The 25,490-nt window shown below is 40.3% G+C and overlaps 1 long non-coding RNA gene across 2 annotated transcripts in view; it reads right to left on the bottom strand.

Moving 5' to 3' along the window:
* The window catches only part of LOC149119988 (uncharacterized), a 342,369-nt gene that overhangs the window by 289,300 nt on the left and 27,579 nt on the right, over positions 1–25,490 (bottom strand). Inside the window, exon 1 of one of the 2 annotated variants that reach the window (XR_016226955.1) lies at positions 785–893. The exons of the other annotated variant lie outside the window; for it this stretch is intronic. This is a non-coding gene — a long non-coding RNA (uncharacterized LOC149119988). Of the gene's footprint in view, positions 1–784; positions 894–25,490 lie in introns of those variants that run through there. 2 annotated transcript variants of the gene reach the window in all.

Raw genomic sequence — 25,490 nt, 5'->3', positions numbered from 1 at the left:
AGTCCTTTGTGATATTTGGCAGGATTTAGACACAAAGAAACTGGCTGTTTCCAGATTCATCCCCCCCTTCCACAGACCGACTTTGGAATTCTGATTGAATTCACCTCAAGATCGCTCTCACACTCCATTTGGAGGGCATTAGAATCTGTCCCCTCAGCAGAAGCGTTCCATGTCATTTTCCAAAACACAGAATCTCACCTTGGTTGTGTTGCCTATGGATTTCTAATCCTGAAAGGTCAATTTGCTGTGTTTTTTTTTTTTTCTTTCATAATGGCTACTCTGTCCAAAATCTTGCTTGTATTGCATCAGAATACAAAAATTGGGAAGGAAGAAGGCAAAACCAACTCAGACCCCGAAAACATTTAGGAAATTGCCACTCAAGAAACCACAAATCTGCTGAGGCACCCAAAACAATGACAGCAAGCCAGAAGTGGAGCAATCCAACAGCTGTGCCCTGATTGAAAAAGAACTTTCCTCTTGTGCCCTGAACTCAATATGCCAGCCTCAAAACCAAAGCTCACATCAGAAAATTCATTACAAACCATGATAAATAAGAAAAAAGAGAAAAAAGCCAAAAAAATGCAAGAATCCATAATGATATAGGGCTTGATTTAGTCGCTAGGAAACCGGCTGTTCCCGGATTCATCCACCCCTCCAGCTGACTGCCTGTGGAATTCTGACTGAATTAACCTGAAAATCACAGTGAAAATCAGTTTGGAGGCAATTAATATCTGTCACCTCAGCCAAAGTGTTCCATTTTATTTTCATAAACACAAAAACTCACCTTGGTCATGTTACCTGTAGATTTCTAAGCTTCAAACGCCTATTTGTTGTGTTTTTTCTTTCATAATGGCTATTCTGTACAAACTCTTCTTTGCATTGCATCAGAATACAAAATTTGGGAAGGAAGAAGGCAAAGCCAACTCAGACCCAGAAAACATTTGGGAAATTGCCACACAAGAAACCACAAATCGGCTGAGGTACTCAAAATAAGGACAGCAAGTCAGAACTGCAGCCAGCCAACAGCTGTGCCCTGATTGAAAAAGAACCATCCTCTTCTGCCCTGAACTCAATATGCCAGCCTCAAAACCAAAGCTCACATCAGAAAATTCATTACAAACCATGATAAATAAGAAAAAAGAGAAAAAAGCCAAAGAAATGCAAGAGTACTTTGTGATATTTGGCTGGATTTAGACACAAGGAAACTGGATGTTTCCAGATTCATCCCCCCCTTCCACAGACTGACTTTGGAATTCTGATTGAATTCACCTCAAAATCGCACTCACAATCATTTGGGAGGGAATTAGAATCTGTCCCCTCAGCAGAAGCGTTCTATGTCATTTTCCAAAACACAGAAACTCATCTTGGTCGTGTTGCCTGTAGATTTCTAATCCTGAAAGGGCAATGCACTTTTTTTTTTCTTTCATAATGGCTACTCTCCAAAATCTTGCTTGTATTGCATCAGAATACAAAATTTGGGAATAAGAAGGCAAAACCGACTCAGACCCAGAAAACATTTAGGAAATTGGCACTCAAGAAACCACAAATCGGCTGAGGCACCCAAAACAATGACAGCAAGCCAGAAGTGGAGCAAGCCAACAGCTGTGCCCTGATTGAAAAAGAACCTTCCTCTTGTGCCCTGAACATAATATGCCAGCCTCAAAACCAAAGCTCACATCAGAAAATTCATTACAAACCATGATAAATAAGGGAAATGTGAAAAAGCCAAAGAAATGCAGGAGTCCTTTGTGATATTTGGCAGGATTTAGACACAAAGAAACTGGCTGTTTCCAGATTCATCCCCCCCTTCCACAGACCGACTTTGGAATTCTGATTGAATTCACCTCAAGATCGCTCTCACACTCCATTTGGAGGGCATTAGAATCTGTCCCCTCAGCAGAAGCGTTCCATGTCATTTTCCAAAACACAGAATCTCACCTTGGTTGTGTTGCCTATGGATTTCTAATCCTGAAAGGTCAATTTGCTGTGTTTTTTTTTTTTTTCTTTCATAATGGCTACTCTGTCCAAAATCTTGCTTGTATTGCATCAGAATACAAAAATTGGGAAGGAAGAAGGCAAAACCAACTCAGACCCCGAAAACATTTAGGAAATTGCCACTCAAGAAACCACAAATCTGCTGAGGCACCCAAAACAATGACAGCAAGCCAGAAGTGGAGCAATCCAACAGCTGTGCCCTGATTGAAAAAGAACTTTCCTCTTGTGCCCTGAACTCAAAATGCCAGCCTCAAAACCAAAGCTCACATCAGAAAATTCATTACAAACCATGATAAATAAGAAAAAAGAGAAAAAAGCCAAAAAAATGCAAGAATCCATAATGATATAGGGCTTGATTTAGTCGCTAGGAAACCGGCTGTTCCCGGATTCATCCACCCCTCCAGCTGACAGCCTGTGGAATTCTGACTGAATTAACCTGAAAATCACAGTGAAACTCAGTTTGGAGGCAATTAATATCTGTCACCTCAGCCAAAGTGTTCCATTTTATTTTCATAAACACAAAAACTCACCTTGGTCATGTTACCTGTAGATTTCTAAGCTTCAAACGCCTATTTGTTGTGTTTTTTCTTTCATAATGGCTATTCTGTACAAACTCTTCTTTGCATTGCATCAGAATACAAAATTTGGGAAGGAAGAAGGCAAAGCCAACTCAGACCCAGAAAACATTTGGGAAATTGCCACACAAGAAACCACAAATCGGCTGAGGTACTCAAAATAAGGACAGCAAGCCAGAACTGCAGCCAGCCAACAGCTGTGCCCTGATTGAAAAAGAACCATCCTCTTCTGCCCTGAACTCAATATGCCAGCCTCAAAACCAAAGCTCACATCAGAAAATTAATTTCAAACCATGATAAATAAGAAAAAAGATAAAAAAGCCAAAGAAATGCAAGAGTACTTTGTGATATTTGGCTGGATTTAGACACAAGGAAACTGGATGTTTCCAGATTCATCCCCCCCTTCCACAGACTGACTTTGGAATTCTGATTGAATTCACCTCAAAATCACACTCACAATCATTTGGGAGGGAATTAGAATCTGTCCCCTCAGCAGAAGCGTTCTATGTCATTTTCCAAAACACAGAAACTCATCTTGGTCGTGTTGCCTGTAGATTTCTAATCCTGAAAGGGCAATGCACTTTTTTTTTTCTTTCATAATGGCTACTCTCCAAAATCTTGCTTGTATTGCATCAGAATACAAAATTTGGGAATAAGAAGGCAAAACCGACTCAGACCCAGAAAACATTTAGGAAATTGGCACTCAAGAAACCACAAATCGGCTGAGGCACCCAAAACAATGACAGCAAGCCAGAAGTGGAGCAAGCCAACAGCTGTGCCCTGATTGAAAAAGAACCTTCCTCTTGTGCCCTGAACATAATATGCCAGCCTCAAAACCAAAGCTCACATCAGAAAATTCATTACAAACCATGATAAATAAGGGAAATGTGAAAAAGCCAAAGAAATGCAGGAGTCCTTTGTGATATTTGGCAGGATTTAGACACAAAGAAACTGGCTGTTTCCAGATTCATCCCCCCCTTCCACAGACCGACTTTGGAATTCTGATTGAATTCACCTCAAGATCGCTCTCACACTCCATTTGGAGGGCATTAGAATCTGTCCCCTCAGCAGAAGCGTTCCATGTCATTTTCCAAAACACAGAATCTCACCTTGGTTGTGTTGCCTATGGATTTCTAATCCTGAAAGGTCAATTTGCTGTGTTTTTTTTTTTTTTCTTTCATAATGGCTACTCTGTCCAAAATCTTGCTTGTATTGCATCAGAATACAAAAATTGGGAAGGAAGAAGGCAAAACCAACTCAGACCCCGAAAACATTTAGGAAATTGCCACTCAAGAAACCACAAATCTGCTGAGGCACCCAAAACAATGACAGCAAGCCAGAAGTGGAGCAATCCAACAGCTGTGCCCTGATTGAAAAAGAACTTTCCTCTTGTGCCCTGAACTCAATATGCCAGCCTCAAAACCAAAGCTCACATCAGAAAATTCATTACAAACCATGATAAATAAGAAAAAAGAGAAAAAAGCCAAAAACATGCAAGAATCCATAATGATATAGGGCTTGATTTAGTCGCTAGGAAACCAGCTGTTCCTGGATTCATCCACCCCCCCAGCTGACAGCCTGTGGAATTCTGACTGAATTAACCTGAAAATCACAGTGAAACTCAGTTTGGAGGCAATTAATATCTGTCACCTCAGCCAAAGTGTTCCATTTTATTTTCATAAACACAAAAACTCACCTTGGTCATGTTACCTGTAGATTTCTAAGCTTCAAACGCCTATTTGTTGTGTTTTTTCTTTCATAATGGCTATTCTGTACAAACTCTTCTTTGCATTGCATCAGAATACAAAATTTGGGAAGGAAGAAGGCAAAGCCAACTCAGACCCGGAAAACATTTGGGAAATTGCCACACAAGAAACCACAAATCGGCTGAGGCACTCAAAACAATGACAGCAAGCCAGAAGTGGAGCAAGCCAACAGCTGTGCCCTGATTGAAAAACAACCTTCCTCTTGTGCCCTGAACTCAATATGCCAGCCTCAAAACCAAAGCTCACATCAGAAAATTCATTACAAACCATGATAAATAAGAAAAAAGAGAAAAAAGCCAAAAAAATGCAAGAATCCATAATGATATTGGGTTTGATTTAGTTGCAAGGAAACCGGCTGTTCCCAGATTCATACACCACTAAAGCTGACTGCCTGTGGAATTCTGACTGAATTAACCTGACAATCGCAGTGAAACTCAAGAAACCAAATTTCAGCTGAGGCACCCAAAACAAAGACAATAGCCAGAATTGGAGCACACCAACAGCTGTGCCCTGTTTGAAAAAGACCATTCCTCCGGTGCCCTGAACTCTATATTGCAGCCTCAAAACCAAAGCTCACATCAGAAAATTCATTACAAACCATGATAAATTAGGGTAATGTGAAAAAGCCAAAGAAATGCAAGAGTCCTTTGTGATATTTGGCTGGAATTAGACACAAAGAAACTGGCTGTTTCCAGATTCATCCCCCCTTCCACAGACTGACTTTGGAATTCTGATTGAATTCACCTCAAAATCGGACTCACACTCATTTGGGAGGGAATTAGAATCTGTCCCCTCAGCAGAAGCGTTCTATGTCATTTTCCAAAACACAGAAACTCATCTTGGTCGTGTTGCCTGTAGATTTCTAATCCTGAAAGGGCAATGCGCTGTGTTTTTTTTTTTTTTCTTTCTTTCATAATGGCTACTCTCCAAAATCTTGCTTGTATTGCATCAGAATACAAAATTTGGGAATAAGAAGGCAAAACCGACTCAGACCCAGAAAACATTTAGGAAATTGGCACTCAAGAAACCACAAATCGGCTGAGGCACTCAAAACAATGACAGCAAGCCATAATTGGAGCAAGCCAACAGCTGTGCCCTGATTGAAAAAGAACCTTCCTCTTGTGCCCTGAACTCAATATGCCAGCCTCAAAACCAAAGCTCACATCAGAAAATTCATTACAAACCATGATAAATAAGAAAAAGGAGAAAAAAGACAAAGAAATGCAAGAATCCGTAATGATATCGGGCTTGATATAGTCGCAAGGAAACCGGCTGCTCCCGGATTCATCCACCCCTCCAGCTGACTGCCTATGGAATTTTGACTGAATTAACCTCAAAATAGCAGTGAAACTCATTTTGGAGACAATTAATATTTGTCACCTCAGCTAAAGTGTTTATTTTGCAAAACAGAAAAACTCACCTTGGTCGTGTTACCTGTAGATTTCTAAACTTCAAATGCCTATTTGTTGTGTTTTTTATTTCATAATGGCTATTCTAACAAAACTCTTGTTTGTATGGCGTCAGAATACAAAATTTGGGAAGGAAGAAGGGAAAAACAAATCAGACCCAGAAAACATTTAGCAAATTGCCACTCAAGAAACCACAAATCAGCTGAGGATCCCAAAACAATGAAAGCAAGCCAGAATTGAGGCAGGCCAATAGCTGTGCAATGTTTGAAACAGAACATTTCTCTTGCTCCCTAAACTCCATTTTGCAGACTCAAAACCAAAGCTCATATCAGAAAATTCATTACAAACCATGATAAATAAGAAAAAGGAGAAAAAAGCCAAAGAAATGCAAGAATCCGTAATGTTATTGGGCTTGATTTAGTCACATAGAAGCCGGCTGTTCGCGGATTCATCCACACCTCCAGCTGACAGCCTGTGGAATTATGACTGAATTAACCTGAAAATCACAGTGAAACTCAGTTTGGAGGCAATTAATATCTGTCACCTCAGCCAAAGTGTTCCATTTTATTTTCCAAAACACAAAAAATCACCTTGGTCATGTTACCTGTAGATTTCTAAGCTTCAAACGCCTATTTGTTGTGTTTTTTATTTCATAATGGCTACTCTGCCCAAACTCTTGTTTGTTTGGTGTCAGAATACAAAATTTCAGAAGGAAGAAGGCAAAACCAACTCAGACCCAGAAAATATTCAGGAAATTGCCGCTCAAGAAACCAAAAGTTAGCTGAGGCACCCAAAGCAATGACAGCAAGCCAGAATTAGAGCAAGCCAACAGCTGTGCCCTGTTTGAAAAAGAACCTTCCTCTTCTGCCCTGAACTCAATATGCCAGCCTCAGAACCAAAGCTCACATCAGAAAATTCATTACAAACCATGATAAATAAGAAAAAGGAGAAAAAAGAAAAGAAAAGCAAGAATCCATAATGATATTGGGCTTGATTCAGTCGCAAGGAAACCGGCTGTTTCCGGAATCATCCGCCCCTCCAGCTGACTGCCTGTGTAATTCTGACTGAATTAACCTGAAAATCACAGTGAAACTCACTTTGGAGGCAATTAATATCTGTCACCTCAGTCAAAGTGTTCCATTTGATTTTGCAAAACACAAATCTCACCTTGGTCGTGTTACCTGTAGATTTCTAAGCTTCAAACGCCTATGTGTTGTGTTTTTTATTTCATAATGGCTACTCTGCTGAAACTCTTGTTTGTATGGCGTCAGAATACAAAATTTGGGTAGGAAGAAGGCAAAACCAACTCAGACCCAGAAAACATTTAGGAAATTGCCGCTCACAAACCACATATCGGCTGAGGCACCCAAAACAATGACAGCAAGCCAGAATTGGAGCAGGCCAACTGCTGTGCCCTGTTTGAAAAAGACCATTCCCCCGGTGCTCTGAACGCCATATTGCAGCCATAAAACCAAAGCTCACATCGGAAAATTCATTACAAACCATGATAAATAGGAAATCAGAGAAAAAAGCCAAGGAAATGCAAGAATCCATAATGACATTTGGCCTTATTAGTCACAAGGAAACCGGCTGTAGCTGGATTCATCCTCTGCTCCAGCTGACTGCCTGTGCAATTCTGACTGAATTAACCTGAAAATCGCAGTGAAACTCAGTTTGGAGGCAATTAATATCTGTCACCTCAGCCAAAGTGTTCCATTTTATTTTCCAAAACACAAAAACTCACCTTGGTCATGTTACCTGTAGATTTCTAAGCTTCAAATGCCTATTTGTTGTGTTTTTTTATTTCATAATAGCTACTCTGCCCAAACTCTTGTTTGTATGGCGTCAGAATACAAAATTTGGGAAGGAAGAAGGCAAAACCAACTCAGACCCAGAAAACATTTAGGAAATTGCCACTCAAGAAACCAAGTCAGCTGAGGCACCCACAACAATGACAGCAAGCCATAATTGGAGCATGCCAACAGCGGTACCCTGTTTGAAAAAGAACCTTCCTCTTTTACCCTGAACTCAATATGCCAGCCTCAGAACCAAAGCTCACATCAGAACATTCATTACAAACCATGATAAATAAGAAAAAGGAGAAAAAAGCAAAAGAAAAGCAAGAATCCATAATGATATCGGGCTTGATATAGTCGCAAGGAAACCGGCTGTTCCCGGATTCATCCACCCATCCAGCTGACTGCCTATGGAATTCTGACTGAATTAACCTCAAAATAGCAGTGAAACTCATATAGGAGACAATTAATATCTGTCACCTCAGCTAAAGTGTTCCATTTTATTTTGCAAAACACAAAAACTCACCTTGGTCGTGTTACCTGTAGATTTCTAAGCTTCAAACGCCTATTTCTTGTGTTTTTTATTTCATAATGGCTATTCTACCCAAACTCTTGTTTGTATGGCGTCAGAATACAAAATTTGGGAAGGAAGAAGGCAAAACCAACTCAGACCCAGAAAACATTTTGCAAATTGCCACTCAAGAAACCACAAATCAGCTGAGGATCCCAAAACAATGAAAGCAAGCCAGAATTGGGGAAGGCCAATAGCTGTGCCCTGTTTGAAACAGAACCTTCCTCTTGCTCCCTGAACTCCATATTGCAGCCTCAAAACCAAAGCTCCCATCAGAAAATTCATTACAAACCATGATAAATAAGAAAAAGGAGAAAAAAGCCAAAGAAATGCAAGAATCCGTAATGTTATTGGGCTTGATTTAGTCACATGGAAGCCGGCTGTTCGCGGATTCATTCACCCCTCCAGTTGACTGCCTGTGGAATTCTGACTGAATTAACCTGAAAATCGCAGTGAAACTCAGTTTGGAGGCAATTACTATCTGTCACCTCAGCCAAAGTGTTCCATTTTATTTTCCAAAACACAAAAAATCACCTTGGTCGTGCTACCTGTAGATTTCTAAGCTTCAAATGCCTATTTGTTGTGTTTTTCATTTCATAATGGCTACTCTGCCCAAACTCTTGTTTGTTTGGCGTCAGAATACAAAATTTGGGAAGGAAGAAGGCAAAACCAACTCAGACCCAGAAAACATTTAGGAAATTGCCACTCAAGAAACCAAGTCAGCTGAGGCACCCAAAGCAATGACAGCAAGCCGGATTTGGAGCAAGGCAACAGCTGTGCCCTGATTAAAAAAGAACCTTCCTCTTCTGCCCAGAACTCAATATGCCAGCCTCAGAACCAAAGCTCACATCAGAACATTCATTGCAAACCATGATAAATAAGAAAAAGGAGAAAAAAGCAAAAGAAAAGCAAGAATCCATAATGATATAGGGCTTGATTTAGTCGCTAGGAAACCGGCTGTTCCAGGAATCATCCACCCCTCCAGCTGACTGCCTGTGGAATGCTGACAGAATTATCCTGAAAATCGCAGGGAAACTCAGTTTGGAGGCAATTAATATCTGTCACCTAGCCAAAGTGTTGCATTTGACTTTCCAAAACACAAAAACTCACCTTGGTCGTGTTACCTGTAGATTTCTAAGCTTCAAACCCCTTTTGTTGAGTTTTTCTATTTCATAATGCCTACTCTGCCGAAACTCTTATTTGTATGGCGTCAGAATACAAAATTTGGGAAGGAAGAAGGCAAAACCAACTCAGACCCAGAAAACATTTAGGAAATTGCCACTCACAAACCACATATCGGCTGAGGCACCCAAAACAATGACAGCAAGCCAGAATTGAAGCAGGCCAACAGCTGTGCCCTGTTTGAAAAAGACCATTCCTCTCGTGCCCTGAACTCCATATTGCAGCCTCAAAACCAAAGCTCACATCAGAAAATTCATTACAATCCATGATAAATAAGAAAACATAGAAAAAATCCAAAGAAATGCAAGAATCCATAATGACATTTGTCCTGAATAGTCACAAGGAAACCGGCTGTTCCCGGATTCATCCACACCTCCAGCTGACTGCCTGTGCAATTCTGACTGAATCAACCTGAAAATCGCAGTGAAACTCAGTTTGGAGGCAATTACTATCTGTCACCTCAGCCAAAGTGTTCCATTTGATTTTCCAAAACACAAAAACTCACTTTGGTCATGTTACCTGTAGATTTTGAAGGTTTAAACGCCTATTTGTTGTGTTTTTTTATTTCATAGTGGCTACTCTGCTGAAACTCTTGTTTGTATGGCATCAGAATACAAAATTTGGGAAGGAAGAAGGCAAAACCAACTCAGACCCAGAAACATTTAGGAAATTGCCGCTCAGAATACACAAATCGGCTGAGGCACCCAAAACAATGACAGCAAGCCAGAATTGGAGCAGGCCAACAGCTGTGCCCTGTTTGAAAAAGAGCCTTCCTCTTGCATCCTGAACTCCAGTTTGCAGCCTCAAAACCAAAGCTCACATCAGAAAATTCATTACAAACCATGATAAATAAGAAAAAGGAGAAAAAAGCCAAAGAAATGCAAGAATCCATAATGATATTGGGCTTGATTCAGTCACAAGGAAACCGGCTGTTCCCGGATTCATCCACCCCTCCAGCTGACTGCCTGTGGAATTCTGACTGAATTAACATGAAAATCGCAGTGAAACTCAGTTTGGAGGCAATTAATATCTGTCACCACAGCCAAAGTGTTCCATTTTATATTCCAAAACACAAAAACACACCTTGGTCATGTTACCTGTAGATTTCTAAGCTTCAAATGCCTGTTTGTTTTGTGTTTCATTTCATAATGGCTACTCTCCCCAAACTCTTGTTTGTATGCCATCAGAATACAAAATTTGGGAAGGAAGAAGGCAAAACCAACTCAGACCCAGAAAACATTTAGGAAATTGCCGCCGAGAATCCACAAATCGGCTGAGGAACTCAAAACCATGACAGGAAGCCGGAATTGGAGCAGGCCAACAGCTGTGCCCTGTTTGAAAAAGACCATTCCTCTGGTGCCCTGAACTCCATATTCAGCCACAAACCAAAGCTCACATCAGAAAATTCATTACAAACCATGATAAATAAGAAAACAGAGAAAAAAGCCAAAGAAATGCAAGAATCCATAGTGACATTTGGCCTTATTAGTCACAAGGAAACCGGCTGTTCCCGGATTCATCCTCTGCTCCAGCTCACTGCCTGTGGAATTCTGACTGAATTCACCTGAAAATCCCAGTGAAACTCAGTTTGGAGGCAATTACTATCTGTCACCTCAGCCAAAGTGTTCCATTTGTTTTTCCAAAACACAAAAACTCACTTTGGTCAAGTTACCAGTAGATTTTGTAGGTTTAAACGCCTATTTCTTGTGTTTTTTATTTCATAATGGCTAATCTGCCCAAACTCTTGTTTGTGTGCCATCAGAATACATAATTTGGGAAGGAAGAAGGCAAAACCAACTCAGACCCCGAAAACATTTAGGAAATTGCCGCTCAAGAAACCAAAAATCAGCTGAGGCACCCAAAACAATGACAGCAAGCCGGAATTGAAGCAGGCCAACAGTTGTGCCCTGTTTGAAAAAGACCATTCCTCTGGTGCCCTGAACTCCATATTGCAGCCTCAAAACCAAAGCTCACATCAGAAAATTCATTACAATCCATGATAAATAAGAAAACATAGAAAAAATCCAAAGAAATGCAAGAATCCATAATGACATTTGGCCTGAATAGTCACAAGGAAACCAGCTGTTCCCGGATTCATCCACACCTCCAGCTGACAGCCTGTGGAATTCTGACTGAATTAACCTGAAAATCGCAGTGAAACTCAGTTTGGAGGCAATTACTATCTGTCACCTCAGCCAAAGTGTTCCATTTGATTTTCCAAAACACAAAAACTCACTTTGGTCATGTTACCTGTAGATTTTGAAGGTTTAAACGCCTATTTGTTGTGTTTTTTTATTTCATAGTGGCTACTCTGCTGAAACTCTTGTTTGTATGGCATCAGAATACAAAATTTGGGAAGGAAGAAGGCAAAATCAACTCAGACCCAGAAACATTTAGGAAATTGCCGCTCAGAATACACAAATCGGCTGAGGCACCCAAAACAATGACAGCAAGCCAGAATTGGAGCAGGCCAACAGCTGTGCCCTGTTTGAAAAAGAGCCTTCCTCTTGCACCCTGAACTCCAGTTTGCAGCCTCAAAACCAAAGCTCACATCAGAAAATTCATTACAAACCATGATAAATAAGAAAAAGGAGAAAAAAGCCAAAGAAATGCAAGAATCCATAATGATATTGGGCTTGATTCAGTCACAAGGAAACCGGCTGTTCCCGGATTCATCCACCCCTCCAGCTGACTGCCTGTGGAATTCTGACTGAATTAACATGAAAATCGCAGTGAAACTCAGTTTGGAGGCAATTAATATCTGTCACCACAGCCAAAGTGTTCCGTTTTATATTCCAAAACACAAAAACTCACCTTGGTCATGTTACCTGTAGATTTCTAAGCTTCAAATGCCTGTTTGTTTTGTGTTTCATTTCATAATGGCTACTCTCCCCAAACTCTTGTTTGTATGCCGTCAGAATACAAAATTTGGGAAGGAAGAAGGCAAAACCAACTCAGACCCAGAAAACATTTAGGAAATTGCCGCACTGAATCCACAAATCGGCTGAGGTACTCAAAACAATGACAGGAAGCCAGAATTGGAGCAGGCCAACAGCTGTGCCCTGTTTGAAAAAGACCATTCCTCTGGTGCCCTGAACTCCATATTCAGCCACAAACCAAAGCTCACATCAGAAAATTCATTACAAACCATGATAAATAAGAAAACAGAGAAAAAAGCCAAAGAAATGCAAGAATCCATAGTGACATTTGGCCTTATTAGTCACAAGGAAACCGGCTGTTCCCGGATTCATCCTCTGCTCCAGCTCACTGCCTGTGGAATTCTGACTGAATTCACCTGAAAATCCCAGTGAAACTCAGTTTGGAGGCAATTACTATCTGTCACCTCAGCCAAAGTGTTCCATTTGTTTTTCCAAAACACAAAAACTCACTTTGGTCAAGTTACCAGTAGATTTTGTAGGTTTAAACGCCTATTTGTTGTGTTTTTTATTTCATAATGGCTAATCTGCCCAAACTCTTGTTTGTGTGCCATCAGAATACATAATTTGGGAAGGAAGAAGGCAAAACCAACTCAGACCCCGAAAACATTTAGGAAATTGCCGCTCAAGAAACCAAAAATCAGCTGAGGCACCCAAAACAATGACAGCAAGCCGGAATTGAAGCAGGCCAACAGTTGTGCCCTGTTTGAAAAAGACCATTCCTCTGGTGCCCTGAACTCCATATTGCAGCCTCAAAACCAAAGCTCACATCAGAAAATTCATTACAATCCATGATAAATAAGAAAACATAGAAAAAATCCAAAGAAATGCAAGAATCCATAATGACATTTGGCCTGAATAGTCACAAGGAAACCAGCTGTTCCCGGATTCATCCACACCTCCAGCTGACAGCCTGTGGAATTCTGACTGAATTAACCTGAAAATCGCAGTGAAACTCAGTTTGGAGGCAATTACTATCTGTCACCTCAGCCAAAGTGTTCCATTTGATTTTCCAAAACACAAAAACTCACTTTGGTCATGTTACCTGTAGATTTTGAAGGTTTAAACGCCTATTTGTTGTGTTTTTTTATTTCATAGTGGCTACTCTGCTGAAACTCTTGTTTGTATGGCATCAGAATACAAAATTTGGGAAGGAAGAAGGCAAAACCAACTCAGACCCAGAAACATTTAGGAAATTGCCGCTCAGAATACACAAATCGGCTGAGGCACCCAAAACAATGACAGCAAGCCAGAATTGGAGCAGGCCAACAGCTGTGCTCTGTTTGAAAAAGAGCCTTCCTCTTGCACCCTGAACTCCAGTTTGCAGCCTCAAAACCAAAGCTCACATCAGAAAATTCATTACAAACCATGATAAATAAGAAAAAGGAGAAAAAAGCCAAAGAAATGCAAGAATCCATAATGATATTGGGCTTGATTCAGTCACAAGGAAACCGGCTGTTCCCGGATTCATCCACCCCTCCAGCTGACTGCCTGTGGAATTCTGACTGAATTAACATGAAAATCGCAGTGAAACTCAGTTTGGAGGCAATTAATATCTGTCACCACAGCCAAAGTGTTCCGTTTTATATTCCAAAACACAAAAACTCACCTTGGTCATGTTACCTGTAGATTTCTAAGCTTCAAATGCCTGTTTGTTTTGTGTTTCATTTCATAATGGCTACTCTCCCCAAACTCTTGTTTGTATGCCGTCAGAATACAAAATTTGGGAAGGAAGAAGGCAAAACCAACTCAGACCCAGAAAACATTTAGGAAATTGCCGCACTGAATCCACAAATCGGCTGAGGTACTCAAAACAATGACAGGAAGCCAGAATTGGAGCAGGCCAACAGCTGTGCCCTGTTTGAAAAAGACCATTCCTCTGGTGCCCTGAACTCCATATTCAGCCACAAACCAAAGCTCACATCAGAAAATTCATTACAAACCATGATAAATAAGAAAACAGAGAAAAAAGCCAAAGAAATGCAAGAATCCATAGTGACATTTGGCCTTATTAGTCACAAGGAAACCGGCTGTTCCCGGATTCATCCTCTGCTCCAGCTCACTGCCTGTGGAATTCTGACTGAATTCACCTGAAAATCCCAGTGAAACTCAGTTTGGAGGCAATTACTATCTGTCACCTCAGCCAAAGTGTTCCATTTGTTTTTCCAAAACACAAAAACTCACTTTGGTCAAGTTACCAGTAGATTTTGTAGGTTTAAACGCCTATTTCTTGTGTTTTTTATTTCATAATGGCTAATCTGCCCAAACTCTTGTTTGTGTGCCATCAGAATACATAATTTGGGAAGGAAGAAGGCAAAACCAACTCAGACCCCGAAAACATTTAGGAAATTGCCGCTCAAGAAACCAAAAATCAGCTGAGGCACCCAAAACAATGACAGCAAGCCAGAATTGAAGCAGGCCAACAGCTGTGCCCTGTTTGAAAAAGACCATTCCTCTTGTGCCCTGAACTCCATATTGCAGCCTCAAAACCAAAGCTCACATCAGAAAATTCATTACAATCCATGATAAATAAGAAAACATAGAAAAAATCCAAAGAAATGCAAGAATCCATAATGACATTTGGCCTGAATAGTCACAAGGAAACCGGCTGTTCCCGGAGTCATCCACAACTCCAGCTGACAGCCTGTGGAATTCTGACTGAATTAACCTGAATATCGCAGTGAAACTCAGTTTGGAGGCAATTACTATCTGTCACCTCAGCCAAAGTGTTCCATTTGATTTTCCAAAACACATAAACTAACTTTGGTCATGTTACTGGTAGATTTTGAAGGTTTAAACGCCTATTTGTTGTGTTTTTTATTTCATAGTGGCTACTCTGCTGAAACTCTTGTTTCTATGGCATCAGAATACATAATTTGGGAAGGAAGAAGGCAAAACCAACTCAGACCCAGAAAACATTTAGGAAATTGCCACTCAAGAAAACAAAAGTCAGCTGAGGCACCCAAAACAATGATAGCAAGCCAGAATTGGAGCAAGCCAACAGCTGTACCCTGATTGAAAAAGAAACTACCTCTTCTGCCCTGAACTCCATATTGCAGCCTCAAAACCAAAGCTCACATCAGAGAATTCATTACAAACCATAAAAAATAAGAAAAATGAGAAAAAAGACAAGGAAATGCAAGAATCCATAATATTGGGCTTGATTCAGTCGCAAGGAAACCGGCTGTTCCCGGATTCATCCAGCCCTCCAGCTGACTGCCTGTGGAATTCTGACTGAATTAACTTGAAAATCGCAGTGAAACTCAGTTTGGAGGCCATTAATATCTGTCACCTCAGCCAAAGTGTTTCATTTTATTTTCCAAAACACAAAAACTCACCTTGGTCATCTTACCTGTAGATTTCTAAGCTTCGAACGCCTATTTGTTTTGTTTTTTATTTCATAATGGCTATTCTGCCCAAACTCTTGTTTGTATGGCAGCAGAAAAGAAAATTTGGATACGAAGACGGTAAAACCAACTCAGACCCAGAAAACATTTAAAAAATTGCCGCTCAAGAAACCAAAATCAACTGAGGCAGCCAAAACAATGAAGGCAAGCCAGAATTGGAGCAAGCCACAGCTGTACCCTGTTTAAAATGACCATACTTCCAGTGCCGTGAACTCCATACTGCAGCCTCAAAACCAAAGCTCACATCAGAAAATTCATTACAAACCATGATAAATAAGAAAAAGGAGAAAAAAGCCAAAGAAATGCAAGAATTCATAATGATATTGGGCTTGATTCAGTCGCAAGGAAACCGGCTGTTCCCGGATTCATCCACCCCTCCAGCTGACTGCCTGTGCAATTCTGACTGAATTAACCTGAAAATCGCAGTGAAACTCAGTTTGGAGGCAATTAATATCTGTCACCTCAGCCAAAGTGTTCCATTTGATTTTCCAAAACACAAAAACTCCCATTGGTCATGTTACCTGTAGATTTATAAGCTTCAAAATCCTATTTGCTGTGTTTTTTATGTCATAATGGCTACTCTCCCCAAACTCTTGTTTGTAGAAATCAGAATACAAAATTTGGGAAGGTAGAAGGCAAAACCAACTCAGACGCAGAAAACATGTAGGAAATTGCAGCTCAGGAAATCACAAATCGGCTGAGGCTCAAAAAAATGACAGCAAGCCTGAATTGGAGCAGGCCAACAGCTTTGCCCTGTTTAAAAGGTCCATTCCCCCGGTGCCCTGAACTCCATATTTCAGCCTCAAAACCAAAGCTGACATCAGAAAATTCATTACAACCCATGATAAATAAGAAAAAGGAGAAAAAAGCCAAAGAAATGCAAGAATCAATAATGATATTGGGCTTGATTTAGTTGCAAGGAAACTGGCTGTTCCCGGATTCATCCACCCCTCCAGCTGACTGCCTGTGGAATTCTGACTGAATTCACCTGAATATCGCAGTGAAACTCAGTTTGGAGGCAATTAATATCTGTCACCTCAGCCAAAGTGTTCCATTTTTTTTTCCAAAACACAAAAACTCACCTTGGTAATGTTACCTGTAGATTTCTAAGCTTCAAATGCCTATTTGTTGTGGTTTTTATTTCATAATTGCTACTCTGTCCAAACTCTTGTTTGTTTTGCCTCAGAATACAAAATTAGGGAAGGAAGAAGGAAAAACCAACTCAGATGCACAAAACATTTAGGAAACTGCCGCTCAAGAAACCACAAATTAGCTGAGGTATCGAAAAAAATGACAGCAAGCCAGAATTGGAGCAAGACAACAGCTGTGCCCTGATTGAAATAGAACCTTCCTCTTGTGCCATGAACTCCATATTGCAGCCTCAAAACCAAAGCTCACATCAGAAAATTCATTACAAACCATAAAAAATGAGAAAAATGATAAAAAAGCCAAAGAAATTGAAGAATCCATAATGATATTGGGCTTGATTTAGTCGCAAGGAAACTGGCTGTTCCCAGATACATCCACCCCTCCAGCTGACAGCCTGTGGAATTCTGAGTGAATTAACCGGAGAAACACAGTGAAACTCAGTTTGGAGGCAATTAATATCTGTCACCTCAGCCAAAGTGTTCCATTTGATTTTCAAAAACACAAAACCTCACCTTGGTCGTGTTACCTGTAGATTTCAAAGCTTCTATGCCTATTTGTTGTGTTTTTATTTCATAATGGCTACTCTCCCCAAACTCTTGTTTGTATGGCATCAGAATACAACATTTGGGAAGGAAGAAGGCAAACCCAATTCAGACCCAGAAAACATTTAGGACATTGCCGCTCAAAAGACCAATAATCGGCTGAGGCACCCAAAACAATGACAGCAAGGCAGAATAGGAGCAAGTCAACAGCTGTGCACTTTTTGAAAAATAACCTTCCTCCGGTGCCCTGAACTCCATATTGCAGCCTCAAAACCAAAGCTCACATCAGAAAATTCATTACAAACCATGATAAATAAGAAAAATGAGACAAAAGCCAAAGAAATGCAAGAATCCATAATGATATTGGGCTTGATTGAGTCGCAAGGAAATTGGCTGTTCCCAGATTCATCCACCCCTCCAGCTGATGCCTGTGGAATTATGACTGAATTAACCGGAAAATCGCAGTGAACCTCAGTTTGGAGGCAATTAATATCTGTCACCTCAGCCAAAGTGTTCCATTTGATTTTTCAAAACACAAAAACTCACCTTGGTCGTGAACCTGTAGATTTCTAAGCTTCAAACGCCTATTTGTTGTGTTTTTTATTTCATAATCGCTACTCTGTCCGAACTCATGTTTGTATTGCGTCACAATACAAAATTTGGGAAGGAAGAAGGTAAAAACCTCTCAGACCCAGAAAACATTTAGGAAATTGCCGCTCAGGAAACCAAAAGTCAGCTGAGGCACCCAAAACAATGACAGCAAGGCAGACTTGGAGCAAGTCAACAGCTGTGCCCTTTTTGAAAAATAACCTTCCTCTTGTGCCCTGAACTCCATATTGCAGCCTCAAAACCAAAGCTCACATCAGAAAATTCATTACAAACCATGATAAATAAGAAAAATGAGACAAAAGCCAAAGAAATGCTAGAATCCATAATGATATTGGGCTTGAATTAGTCGCAAGGAAATTGGCTGTTCCCAGATTCATCCACCCCTCCAGCTGACTGCCTGTGGAATTATGACTGAATTAACCTGAAAATCGCAGTGAACCTCAGTTTGGAGGCAATTAATATCTGTCACCTCAGCCAAAGTGTTCCATTTTTTTTTCCAAAACACAAAAACTCACCTTGGTAATGTTACCTGTAGATTTCTAAGCTTCAAATGCCTATTTGTTGTGGTTTTTATTTCATAATGACTACTCTGTCCAAACTCTTGTTTGTATTCCATCAGAATACAATATTTGGGAAGGAAGAAGGCAAAACCAACTCAGACCCAGAAAACATTTAGGACATTGCCACTCAAGATACCAAAAGTCAGCTGAGGCTCCCAAAACAATGACAGAAAGCCAGAATTGGAGCAAGCCAACATCTGTACCCTGTTTGAAAAAGACCATTCCTCAGGTGCCCTGAACTCAATATTGCAACCTCAAAACCAAAGCTCACATCAGAAAATTCATTACAAACCATGATAAATAAGAAAAAGGAGAAAAAAGCCAAAGAAATGCAAGAATCAAGAATGACATTGGGCTTGATTCAGTCGCAAGGAAATGGGCTGTTCCCGGATTCATCCACCCCTCCAGCTGACTGCCTGTGGAATTCTGACTGAATTAACCTGAAAATCGCAGTGAAACTCAGTTTGGAGGCAATTAATATCTGTCACCTCAGCCAAAGTGTTCCATTTCATTTTCCAAAACACAAAAACTCACCTTGGTCGTGTTACCTGTAGATTTCTAAGCTTCTAACACCTATTTGTTGTATTTTTTATTTCATAATGGCTGCTCTGTCCAAACTCTTGTTTGTAATGTGACAGAATACAAAATTTGGGAAGGAAGAAGGCAAAACCAACTCAGACCCAGAAAACATTTAGGAAATTGCCACTCAACAAACCAAAATTGAGCTGAGGCATGCAAAACAATGACAGCAAGCCAGAATTGGAGCAAGCCAAGAGCTGTGCCCTGTTTAAAAAAAAAAAAAAAACCTTCCTCTTGTGCCCTAAACTCCATATTGCAGCCTCAAAACCAAATCTCACATCAGAAAATTCATTACAAAGCAGGATAAATCAAAAAATGAGAAAAATGCCAAAGAAATACAGGAGACCTTTCTGATATTGGGCTTGATTTAGTCTCAAGGAAACCGGCTGCTCCCAGATTCATCCCCCCCTCCTGCTGACTGCCTGTGGAATTCTCACTGAATTAACCTGAAAATCGCAGTCAAACTCAGTTTGGAGGCCATTAATATCTGTGACCTCAACAAAGTGTTCCATTTTATTTTCCAAAACACAAATACTCACCTTGGTCGTGTTTCGAGTAGACTTATAAGCTTCAAACGCCTATTTGTTGTGTTTTTTATTTCATAATGACTGCTCTGTCCAAACTCTTGTTTGTATTCCATCAGAATACAAAATTTGGGAAGGAAGAAGGCAAAACCAACTCAGACCCTGAAAACATTTAGGACATTGTTGCTCAAGAAACCACAAATCGGCTGAGGCACCCAAAACAATGACAGCAAGCCAGAATTGGAGCAAGCCAACATCTGTACCCTGTTTGAAAAAGACCATTCCTCCGGTGCCCTGAACGCCATATTACCGCCTCAAAACCAAAGCTCACATCAGAAAATTTATTACAAACCATGATAAATATGAAAAAGGAGAAAAAATCCAAAGAAATGCAAGAATCCATAATGATATTGGGCTTGATTTAGTCGCAAGGAAACCAGCTGTTCCCGGATTCATCCACACCTCCAGCTGACTGCCTGTGGAATTATGACTGAATTAACATGAAAATCGCAGTGAAACTCAGTTTGGAGGCAATTACTATCTGTCACCTCAGCCAAAGTGTTCCATTTGATTTTCCAAAACACAAAACTTCACCTTGGTCGTGTTACCTGTAGATTTCTAAGCTTCGAACGCCTTTTTGTTGTGTTTTTTATTTCCTAATGGCTACTCTGCTGAAACTCTTGTTTGTATTGCGTCAGAATACAAATTTGTGAAGGAAGAAGGCAAAACCAACTCAGACCCAGAAAACCTTTAGGAAATTGCCGCTCAAGAAACCACAAATCGGCTGAGGCACTCAAAACAATGACAGCAAGCCAGAATTGGAGCAGCACAACAGCTGTGCCCTGTTTGAAAAAGACCATACCTCAGGTGCCCTGAACTCCATATTGCAGACTCAAAACCAAAGCTGACATCAGAAAATTCATTACAAACCATGATAAATAAGAAAAATGAGAAAAAAGCAAAGAAATGCAAGAATCCATAATGACATTGGGCTTGATTCAGTCGCAAGGCAACGGGCTGTTCCCGGATTCATCCACCCCTCCTGCTGACAGCCTGTGGAATTCTGACTGAATTAACCTGAAAATCCCAGTGAAACTCAGTTTGGAGGCAATTAATATCTGTCACCTCAGCGAAAGTCTTCCATTTCATTTTCCAAAACACAAAAACTCACCTTTGTTGTGTTACCTGTAGATTTCTAAGCTTCAAACGCCTATTTGTTGTGTTTTTTAATTCATAATGGCTACTCTGCCCAAACTTTTGTTTCTATTGCGTCAGATTACAAAATTTGGGAAGGAAGAAGGCAAAACCAACTCAGACCCAGAAAACATTTAGGAAATTGCCGCTCAAGAAACAAAGGGCCGCTGAGGAACCCAAAACTTTGAAAGCAAGACAGAATTGGAGCAAGCCAACAGCTGTGCCCTGATTGAAAAAGACCATTCCTCCAGTGTCCTGAACTCGATATTGCAACCTCAAAACCAAACCTCAGATCAGAAAATTCATTACAAATCATGATAAATAAGAAAAATCAAAAAATGCAAAGAAATGCAGGAGTTCTTAGTGATATTGGGCTTGATTTATTCCCTTGTTAATGGCTGTTTCCAGATTCTTCTATACCTCCCAACTGAGTGTCTGTGGTTTCTGCTGAATCAAAATGAAATTCGCTGTGAAACTCGGTTTGGAGGCAATTAATATCTGTCACCTCAGCAAAAGTGTTCCATGTCTTTTTCCAAAACACAAAATCTCACCTTGGTCGTGTTACCTGTAGCTTTCAAAAGCCTATTTGATGTGTTTTTTATTTCATAATGTCTATTCTGTCCAAACTCTTGTTTGTATTGCGTCACAATACAAAATTTGGGATGTAAGAGGACAAAACCATCTGAGACTCAGAAAACGTTTAGGAAATTGCCACTCAAGAAACCTCAAATCGGCGGAGGCACCCAAAACAATGACAGCAAGCCAGAATTGGAACAAGCCAGCAGCTGTGCCCTGATTGAAAAAGACCATTCCTCCGGTGCCCTGATCTCCATATTGCAGCCTCAAAACCAAAGCTCACATCAGAAAATTCATTACAAACCTTCATACATAAGAAAAATGAGAAAATACCCAAAAATGCAAGAATCCAGAATGATATTGGGCTGGATTTGTTCGCAAGGAAACCGGCTGTTCCCGGATTCATCCAACCCTGCAGCTGACTGCCTGTGGAATTCTGACTGAATTAACCTGAAAATCGCAGTGAAACTCAGTTTGGAAGCAATTAATAACTGTCACCTCAGCTAAAGTGTTCCACTTTATTTTCTAAAACACAAAAACTCACCTCGGTCGTGTTACCTGTAGATTTCTAAGCTTCAAACGCCTATTTGTTGTGTTTTGTGTTTCATAATGGCTACTCTGCCCAAACTCCTGTTTGTATTTGGGCAGAATACAAATATTGGGAAGGAAGAAAGCAAAACCAACTCAGACCCAGAAAACATTTAGGAAATTGCCGCTCAAGCAACAAAGGGCCGCTGAGGAACCCAAATCTTTGAAAGCAAGACAGAATTGGAGCAAGCCAACAGCTGTGCCCTGATTGAAAAAGACCATTCCTCCGGTGTCCTGAACTCGATATTGCAACCTCAAAACCAAACCTCAGATCAGAAAATTCATTACAAACCATGATAAAAAAGAAAAATCAGAAAAAATCCAAAGAAATGCAGGAGTTCTTAGTGATATTGGGCTTGATTTATTCCCTTGTTAATGGCTGTTTCCAGATTCTTCTACACCTCCCAGCTGAGTGTCTGTGGTTTCTGACTGAATTAAAATGAAATTCACTGTGAAACTCGGTTTGGAGGCAATTAATATCTGTCACCTCAGCAAAAGTGTTCCATGTCTTTTTACAAAACACAAAATCTCACCTTGGTCGTGTTACCTGTAGCTTTCAAAAGCCAATTTGATGTGTTTTTTATTTCATAATGTCTACTCTGTCCAAAGTCTTGTTTGTATGCCATCAGAAAAGAAAATTTGGGAAGGAAGACGGCAAAACCAACTCAGACCCAGAAAACATTTATGAAATTGCCACTCAAGAAACCAAAAGTCAGCTGAGGCACCCAAATAAATGGCAGCAAGCCAGAATTGGAGCAGGCCAACAGCTGTGACCTGTTTGAAAAGGACCATTCCTCCGGTGCCCTGAACTCCATATTCCAGCCTCAAAACCAAAGATCACATCAGAAAATTCATTACAAACCATGATATATAAGAAAAATGAGAAAAAAGCCAAAGAATTGCAAGAATCCATAATGATATTGGGCTGGATTTAGTCGCAAGGAAACCGGCTGTTCCCGGATTCATCCACCCCTCCAGCTGACAGCTTGTAGAATTCTGACTGAATTAACCTGAAAATCACAGTGAAACTCAATTTGGAGGCAATTAATATCTGTCACCTCAGCCAAAGTGTTCCATTTGATTTTCCAAAACACAAAAACTCACCTTGGTTGTGTTACCTGTAGATTTCTAAGCTTCAAACGCCTATTTGTTGTGTTTTTTATTTCATAATGGCTACTCTGCCCAAACTTTTGTTTCTATTGCGTCAGATTACAAAATTTGGGAAGGAAGAAGGCAAAACCAACTCAGACCCAGAAAACATTTAGGAAATTGCCGCTCAAGAAACAAAGGGCCGCTGAGGAAGCCAAAACCTTGAAAGCAAGACAGAATTGGAGCAAGCCAACAGCTGTGCCCTGATTGAAAAAGACCATTCCTCCGGTGTCCTGAACTCGATATTGCAGCCTCAAAACCAAAGCTCACATCAGAAAATTCATTACAAACCATGATAAATAAGAAAAATCAGAAAAAATCCAAAGAAATGCAGGAGTTCTTAGTGATATTGGGCTTGATTTATTCCCTTGTTAATGGCTGTTTCCAGATTCTTCTATACCTCCCAGCTGAGTGTCTGTGGTTTCTGACAGAATTAAAATGAAATTCGCTGTGAAACTCGGTTTGGAGGCAATTAATATCTGTCACCTCAGTAAAAGTGTTCCATATCTTTTTCCAAAACACAAAATCTCACCTTGGTCGTGTTACCTGTAGCTTTCAAAAGCCTATTTGATGTGTTTTTTATTTCATAATGTCTATTCTGTCCAAAATCTTGCTTGTATTACGTCAGAATACAAAATTTGGGAAGTAAGAGGACAAAAACAACTGAGACTCAGAAAACATTTAGGAAATTGCCACTCAAGAAACCTCAAATCGGCGGAGGCACCCAAAACAATGACAGCAAGCCAGAATTGGAGCAAGCCAGCAGCTGTGCCCTGATTGAAAAAGACCATTCCTCCGGTGCCCTGAACTCCATATTGCAGCCTCAAAACCAAAGCTCACATCAGAAAATTCATTACAAACCATGATAAATAAGAAATATCAGAATAAAGCCAAAGAAATGCAAGAATCCATAATGATATTGGGCTTCATTTAGTTGCAAGGAAACCGGCTATTCCCGGATTCATCCACCCCTCCAGCTGACTGCCTGTGGAATTCTGACTGAATTAACCTGAACGGAGGCAGTTAATATCTGTCACCACAGCCAACTTGTTCCATTTGATTTTCCAAAACACAAAATCTCACCTTGGTCGTGTTACCTGTAGCTTCAAAAGCCTATTTGTTGTGTTTTTTATTTCCTAATGGCTACTCTGTCCAAACTCTTGTTTGTATTGTGTCAGAATACAAAATTTGGGAAGGAAGAAGTAAAACCAACTCAGACCAAGAAAACATTTAGGATATTGATGCTCAAGAAACTTCAAATCGGCGGAGGCACCCAAACCAATGACAGCAAGCCAGAATTGGAGCAAGCCAACAGCTGTGACCTGATTGAATAAGAACCTTCCTCTTGTGCCCTGAACTCCATATGCCAGCCTCAAAACCAAAGCTCACATCAGAAAATTCATTACAAACCACTAAAATTAAGAAAAATGAGAAAATAGCCAAGGAAATGCAAGAATCCATAATGATATTGGGCTTGATTTAGTCGCAAGGAAATCGGCTGTTCCCAGATTCATCCACAGCTCCAGCTGACTGCCTGTGGAATTCCGACTGAATTTATCAGAAAATCGCAGTGAAACTCAGTTTGGAGGCAATTAATATCTGTCACCTCAGCCAAAGTGTTCCATTTTATTTTCCAAAACAAAAAAAAATCATATTGGCGTGTTACCAGCAGATTTATAATCTGTAAATGTCTATTTGTTGCATTGTGTCAGAATACAAAATTTGGGAAGGAATAAGGCAAAACTAACTCAGACCCAGAAAAAATTTAGAAAATTGCCGCTCAAAACCAATAGTCAGCTGAAACCCCAAAACCAATGACAGCAACCCAGAATTGGAGCAAGCTAACAGCTGTGCCCTGTTTTAAAAAGACCATTCTTCCGGTGCCCTGAACTCCATATTGCCGTCTCAAAACCAAAGCTCACATCAGAATATTCATTACAAACCTTGATAATAAGGGAAATGTGAAAAAGTCAAATAAATGCAAGAGTCCTTTGTGATATTTGGCTGGATTTAGACACAAGGAAACTGGCTGTTTCCAGATTCATCAACCCCTTCCACAGACTGACTTTGGAATTCTGATGGAATTCACCTCAAAATCGCACTCACACTCAATTGGAAGGTAATTAGAATCTGTCCCCTCAGCAGAAGTGTTCCAAGTCATTATCCAAAACACAGAAACTCATCTTGGTCTTGTTCCCTGTAGCTTTTGAATCCTGAAAGGGCAATTTGCCGTATTTTCTTTTTTTTCATAATGGCTACTCTGTCCAAAATCTTGCTTGTATTGCATCAGAATACAAAATTTGGGAATAACAAGGCAAAATCAACTCAGACCCAGAAAGCATTTAGTAAATTACCACTCAAGTACCCACAAATCGGCTGAAGC

The sequence above is a fragment of the Oryctolagus cuniculus genome, chromosome 21, assembly GCF_051225735.1.
Source record: "Oryctolagus cuniculus isolate XC-2025 breed Fujian yellow rabbit chromosome 21, ASM5122573v1, whole genome shotgun sequence".
NCBI lineage: Eukaryota > Metazoa > Chordata > Mammalia > Lagomorpha > Leporidae > Oryctolagus > Oryctolagus cuniculus.
Note: the sequence above shows the minus strand (reverse complement) of the source record. Positions and strands in the feature narration are given on the sequence as shown.